The sequence below is a fragment of the Somniosus microcephalus genome, chromosome 11 (assembly GCF_052327205.1).
Source record: "Somniosus microcephalus isolate GS21.2 chromosome 11, FLI_Smic_1.0, whole genome shotgun sequence".
NCBI classification, from domain to species: Eukaryota; Metazoa; Chordata; class Chondrichthyes; order Squaliformes; family Somniosidae; genus Somniosus; species Somniosus microcephalus.
In genome coordinates, this window is record NC_140997.1 from 41,906,836 (window position 1) to 41,914,079 (window position 7,244).

The following is a 7,244-nucleotide window of genomic DNA, read 5'->3' on the forward strand; positions in this document are numbered from 1 at the left end:
CAGCCAGTAAAATGCATTTGAATAGAAACCAACCTCAGAAGTCCATACGTTGGACACACATTGCTGTTGCTATTACAGTCATCTATGCATCAGTTAAAGGCTACCCTGTTGCCTTCTGATCATATTCCATTGTACAATAGATGTGTATATAAATGGCACATTTTAGACTAAATACACTAAGTAACTATTAGTCTGCTATTACTCGTTGAAAATATCGGTGCGAAATACGGCGCTGTTTTCTTTGCACCTTTCTGTATTCATCTTTTGACTTTAACGATGTAGAGTATCACGAATATTGCGATCTCCATATACAGAATTTTACAATGCAGAATTTTCGGGTTATCAATGGGAATACTGTTTGCCCATGTTATCATTACAAAGTCAACGTGAACTGCGAGACAAGTACTGTAATATACTATCCGTTTTGAATTTCAGTCGATATCATTACATCATTGACATCCATATAACTTATATACTTGGCATACGTTGTTTTATGCAAGTTGTTGATTGCAATCTCAAAGACACGCGATAAATCTCCATGACATCTAGTGCTAGCTAGTTATTTTAAGTGAAAGACTGTGGCATAGATATCAAAAATATATTAGACCTGACACATAATATAGTTGGTGAGTTTATAGAAAATGGCAGCCCTTTAGTCCACATAATACATCTTATTTCTAAGGACATCTTGTGGTATAGATTACAACCTTCACAATAGCTCTCACAATATAACCAGATGTAAAACGAGTAATGGAAGCGGATACAAAGCATTCCACCTCTGGTGAAAGGATAAGAAAATGGAAACTTCAGGTAAAATATAAGCCAGATTCTTTGCAAATCAGAAGCTTGTGTTTTATGAATAACATTGTCAAACAGCCGTAACAAGCGCTGGCTCTTCAAAGTTCGCAATTATGTTAAATAGAATAAAGGCACATTGGGAAAGGATATGGGTTACAAACCACTTTGAGGCACCAACTCCGGGGCCGAGTTGTCTGTTTGAGGCAGAAGAATACGGCGGGCGCTAGGGCCGGGTATGGGAGCTGCTCAGTGCTGCGCTCTGACGCTGCCTCCGCTGCTCCGATCTCCTGAGCTGAGAAGCTACTGCCGCTCAATGGTCCCATACTTTCCACTGCAATATTCCCACTGCTGTCGCTACACAATCCTCCATCGTCAGTGTCGGCGTCCGTCGGGAACCTGCCAGCCATCGGGACCCGGACATCCTCATTCCCCAGAGGGTGAACCGATTCTCTCCTCTCGCCATCAGTCATGATAGCTTGGAATTGAGAAATCTGATCAAACAAGAGTCAGCCAAAATATTGATGAGTATGCCAACAGAAACAAAGTATTCTTTGAAACATCACACGCAAACAAAAGAAACAGAACTTTCGGTCTTAACACTGGAAACCCAGACTAATTTAGACTGCGCTTCCTTAAAAAGGCAATACCCAGGCTAAGAGTTTTTTGTTATTCCTACATCAATTTGACTTGAACCAATTGGCTGTTCAGTGTTAGAGCCTTAAACATAGTCTAGGTCCCACCACTGGAAGGCTCTCCGTTGTTTGGTATTGTGATACCGTAATTGGCGGACCCCACTAAAAATCCTAAATTGCAAATTGTACAAAGGGATTAAAATATTCTTAGTTCAACCATGTTCTGCTCCATTTGACTGTGAATTCAGCAAAGACATTATGTTGAAAAATAACGTACGTCTGATAATTGTTTTACAACTTGCAGGGACCTTGACAATTTTTTTAAATAAGCATCCAGCCACTTATTACCCTTCACAAGGCGAACGTCTGGTTTATTTCTCTTACCTTAATATCGGTGAGTGATATGTTCCCATAAGTATAACCTTGGTCTTTCGATGATATTAAATAAATACTGTTCCCTCAGTCACATCAGGTTGCTGCACGGCCATCCCATGCTGATTTGTGTGTGTGTGTTTCAAACCAATGGAACAGAACAGCCAAATAAACAAGAAAACTGTAGATCGTTCCTGATCCGACTAGCACGCGGAAGAGCCGCCCGAGATCTGGGTGCGAGCCGGAGTTTCTTCTGTGAAGAGAAACAGATTTGCGTGTCTGTAAGAGCCCGGCTTAGTGCGGTCCTCGCTATCACCTCACCTCCGAACACCAGGAAAGTTCTGTTCCAGCCAGAGTGCCAAACAGGAGACACGTGATTCTGTGGTCGGAACGGGGGAAATCAGCGACGGGTCCCAGATCAATGGGGAATCCATAGGTTTACAAAGTCCACCGCAAAGTCTGGCTTCCCGACACTTGTTATTTTAATTGTAGAGGTATGCGTGTTTTTTTTTGTAAATTGCACATGTTCAATTAGTCTTTTCTCTGTTGAGGATTTCTCTTTACTGTGTTTTGGTGTGTTTTTTTTTATCTTGTTGCAAACGTTAATGTTTTCAGGGTTGCCTCCAGGTGCGATGATGCGACGCTCGGGAGACCCAGCTGCTTGCCACGCAGTTCGGGAGTTGCAATTTCCTTGATTGCAGCTGTTAATTTCGCTCCCAAAAGGTGGCTTTCAAAACAAATTGAAAATCCCGATTCACGTGTCCTGTTTTTTTCTTCTCTTAAATCGATACTTCTCCAGCCCCCCAGCCCCTAAACAAACTCCAACCTTGTCACAATAAATCATTGGGCAAGTGCGAGACTTTCTTGTCACCGGGTTGTAGCATCTTTCCGAGTTAGTGGGACTGGAAGCCGTGAGTTGGCTCACGGTTAGACTCCAGCTGATTTCTTTTTGTTGTTGTTGCAAGTAATGGTCTGGGGAGGAAAGCTGTTGCCCGGGTGTAGCGGTTCCTTTGACTAAAATAAATCAATTCGCATTTAATAACACTTGGGGGTTGCTTTCATGCGCTTCAAAGGAGCAGGAAGTTTGAAACCTGTGATTGAACATCCTCACGATCTAGACACTGTATAAAGAAACGTTTTTTTCTAAGTTTGTGACTTCGGCTTCATAACTGCACGAAAACAAATCAGAGACACCATGGTATATTCCACCTCCGTTATGTAAATGATGGACCTAATCCGCAAACTGAAATCTTGCGAGCGCCTGCGCTCATCTGATAGCAGTTAGCTTTACTGTTGAACTACGGGACCTCCTTGGAGAAGGGTTTCTTTTTGTAAATCCGTAAATATATGAAACATGAGCTGGCACACAGTGACGAATCGAAATTTCTGAACCGGCTGCGGTAGATCAATGGAGAGACTTTCTTTCCCAATGCAACATTGTCCAATGGAATATGATGCAACAGTAAAGTTGTAAGATGGCTCCGGTGTGAACCCGGGCTGTGAGAGTCTCCAGAATACTCGGTTCAATATGGCACTAATGGTCCTGAAATACAAAGCGTCCAGGCAAGCTGTGCAAATCGGGTGCCTTTTGCTTACCTATCTCCAACAAACACCATTGTAAACTGTTAAATGGACCATGCTGGTACCGGTGAAGTACAGCCTGTGCGGGATTAATGTTTGGAGACCATGGCCATGGAAACTGTTTACACGTTAGTCACCGCGCCTGTTCGGATTGCGATGACCGCTGCATGTGTCTTATGTTGTGCCTTTGGAGCAGCATTCGATTGCCATTCTAAAACAGATTTAGTGTGTCACAACGACATCGGTAAGAGGTGAAGACTGAATTTTAGTCCATGAAACAACATACGCTGGCTGTGAAACGCGTATTGTGTGAAAGCACCGTTGCGTTGCAAAGAAATGGGATCTAAGACAGCGTAGGCAGGTCAATGGAAGAAATAAGTTGTTGGGAGCAGTTAAATCGCTACATGAGTACGGCGTAACAGAAAATATGATTAGTCACAAAATAGAATGTATTATATAAATGATATTTTCGAGGTGAAATAAGGAACTCCCCCTAATCAACAGTTGTATATTGCAGGATCCCTCTAGTTAAAATGCATTTGGAGACTGGTGTGCTGTGAGACTCCGCGCCATTCATTTCTGGACCTAAGTTCAACGTTGTACATGCGTAGAATAGGGGCTGCTACATACACCGATTAAAGGTGGTTTCAGTCCCTGATTCAAGTGGACGCGAGTCACCAAAAAAGTGCCCTCTTATTCAACACGTAAGAAGAACATTTCCAAAAGTTTTGTGAAGTCACAAATCCGCCGTGCCATTCAGGTGTTCTACGACAGGAAGTTCCCACTTAGTTTTCACACATCAATTTATTTTCTCGCTGATTGGTATTTACTACAGTAACGATCACACAGCCAGTACTTGCGCAATGCCGCTGCGGAACAGCTCGTGAATGTTGCCCAAGGTGATAAATAAAGCTGACTTGAGCTTCCTTTAGTCTTTCCACTCTTGCAGCAGTTTTTGCAGTCAGTTTTCAGCTCTTTTAAAGGAGAGGTGAATGGCCACCACTGTACGCCGTCTTTCCTGATAAAAGTCATCACTGTCAATTGGCTAAATCCACCTATATCTGTAAAATGTAATTCAGCCTGTTGGTTTTCTAGGTAAGGGGTTAACCACGGCGAAGAATGCTGTTATCGGCAAAGAGAACATCACTGAAGATGGGAAATAGAGATCAAATCTACTTAATTCCCAAAGGGATGCCTGCATGGGTATTGCGATAAGACTGCCAATTTATCATGACCAAATGTTTATGTCCTTTTGACGAAATCATATCCATTTTAAGGGCTTAGCACATATGAGTTTCTCGGTGAGTCCATGTGTAAGCGAAGGAAGTATCAAAGATTACTGGTCGACCTTCATACTGAGCATCAGATGGATTTTCGACCATGATGCTGACTGTGCCTCGAGACAAATCGAAGAGGCGAGAGCGGGTTGTTATGATTGGGTATTGTAATAGATTCTCATTCCACACTGTTTTCACGAGTTTTAATATGATTGACAGCAGTTTTGTGGGAAGGCACATCGTTTGCCGGTTTAAAAAAACAACATGGATTGTAAAACATCAATTGTCAGGGCAGTTGTAGTCGATGAGGGGAAGAGGTGGCAGCTAATTCATCAGAGAGGGTTTTTAGAATCAAAGCACTTTTGCCATCAACAGCAGCATGTTATTATTCGCAAGACTTTCGTTTAGAGGTCAAGCTCTCTGGCTACAAAGCAGGCATGCAGAGTTCAGGACTAAAGCCTGTGTCGATTTTGTCTCTCCAAGTGAACATTGGGAAGACTGAGGGCAATATTTTTCAGTTCCTTCAATAAATTCTGCTCCCTTGTCACTATCTTCATTCCCTTTTCTAATAACTCACTCAGGCTGAACTGAACTGTGAAAAGCCTTGGTATCCTCTTAGACCCAGAGCTAAACTTCAAATTCCATATCTTATTTATCACCAAGACTTCTACTTCCACCTCCGCTACAGCATTCACCTCCCACTCACTTCAATCCCACCGCCACTGAAACCGTTATCACACTTTTATCAACTTTAGACTCAATTCCCCCAATATCCTCCTTGTTGGCCTCTTGTACTCCACAACCTTCAATTTGTTCAATAAATCAGCCACCCTGTGAAAAGTCCTTCTCGCCCATCAACCCATACCTTCACTGTCCTACATTGACTCCCTTCCCACCCCCCACCCCATGCACTGAATTTAAAATCTTTGTCCTCATCTTCTGTCCTACAGTCGAGGTACATTCCCACGGGAGAGGGGGGGGGGGGGAAGGTAGAGCTCTCTGGATAACGAAAGAGATAGAGTAAGATGAAGCAGAAAAAGAGCGCGTATGACATATGTCAGGTTGAGAATACAAGTGAGAATCAGGCTGAATATAGAAAGTTCAGAGGGGAAGTGAAAAAGAAAATAAGAAGGGCAAAGAGAAAGTATGAGAATAGATTGGCACAATTCAAAAGTCTTATATAGGCCTATAAATAATAAACAGATAATAAGAAGGGGTGGGCCGATTAAGGACCAAAAAGGAGACCTACGCATGGAGGCAGAGGGCATGACTGAGGTACTAAATGAATACTTTGCATCTGTCTTCACCAAGGAAGAAGATGCTGCCAAAGTCATAGTGAAAGAAGAGGTAGTGGAGACACTGGATGGGATAAAAATTGATAAAGAGGAGATACTAGGAAGGGTGGCTGTACTTAAAGTTGAGAAGTCACCAGGACCGGATGGGATGCATCCTAGGATGCCGAGGGAAGTTAAGGTGGAAATTGCGGAGGTACTGGCCATAATCTTCCAATCCTCCTTAGATAGAGGGGTGGTGCCAGAGGACTGGAGAATTGCAAATGTTACACCCTTGTTCACACAAGGGTGTAAGGATAAACCCAGCAACCAAAGGCCAGTCAGTTTAACCTTGGTAGTCGGGAAGCTTTTAGAAACGATAATCGGGGACAAAATTAACAGTCATTTGGACAAGTGTGGATTAATTAAGGAAAGCCAGCATGGATTTGTTAAAGGCATATCTTGTTTAACTAAATTGATTGAGTCTTTTGATGAGGTAACAGAGAGGGTTGATGAGGGCAATGCAGTTGACGTGGTGTACATGGACTTTCAAAAGGTGTTTGATAAAGTGCCACATAATAGGCTTGCCAGCAAAGTTGAAGTCCATGAAATAAAAGAGACAGTAGAAGCATGGATACAAAATTGGCTAAGTGACAGGAAACAGAGAGTAGTGGTGAACAGTTGTTTTTCAGACTGGAGGAATGTATACAGTGGTGTTGCCCAGGAATCGGTACTAGGACCACTGCTTTTCTTGATATATATTAATGACATGGACTTGGGTGTGCAGGGCACTATTTCAAAATTTGCAGATGAAACAAAACTTGGAAGTATAGTGAACAGGTTAGTGATCGTCATCGTACGTGTCTTCACACTGTTCCCTTTGGGGAACTGTATGAAGTGGTGGAAGGATTTCTGGCCGCGTTTAACGCTCCTTCCGTGACCGTAACCATCTTCGTACCAGCCATTAGGGTGGTTAGTCCTATGGCAGGAGGGTTTTGCGGGCTCCCACAACCCATACGAGGGGGGGGGGGCACCCACATCCACGGACGCAAGTATCCCGCTGGATGTCAACCCAGAATTTAGAGTCGGAGCTCCGACTCCACTTGCCGGGACTGTCTGGAGCGGGGTTCGAAACCCTACACTTTCTGGCCCAGCAGCGGGGACGCTACCGCTATGCCAAAGGCCCACTCCTAGGTTAGTGATAGACTTCAAGAAGACATAGACAGGCTGGTGAAATGGGCGGACACGTGGCAGATGAAATCTAACGCAGAAAAGTGCAAAGTGACACATTTTGGTAGGAAGAATGACGAGAG

The 7,244-nt window shown here is 43.4% G+C and overlaps 1 long non-coding RNA gene across 1 annotated transcript; it reads right to left on the bottom strand.

The window, feature by feature from the left end:
- Window positions 1-618: 618 nt before the first annotated feature.
- Window positions 619-4,618, bottom strand: LOC147110514 (uncharacterized). The gene is made up of 2 exons (XR_015079935.1): window positions 1,815-4,618; window positions 619-1,289 (listed from the first exon to the last, which is right to left on the bottom strand). It is a non-coding gene; the product is annotated as an uncharacterized LOC147110514 (long non-coding RNA).
- Between the last annotated feature and the right edge of the window lie 2,626 nt (window positions 4,619-7,244).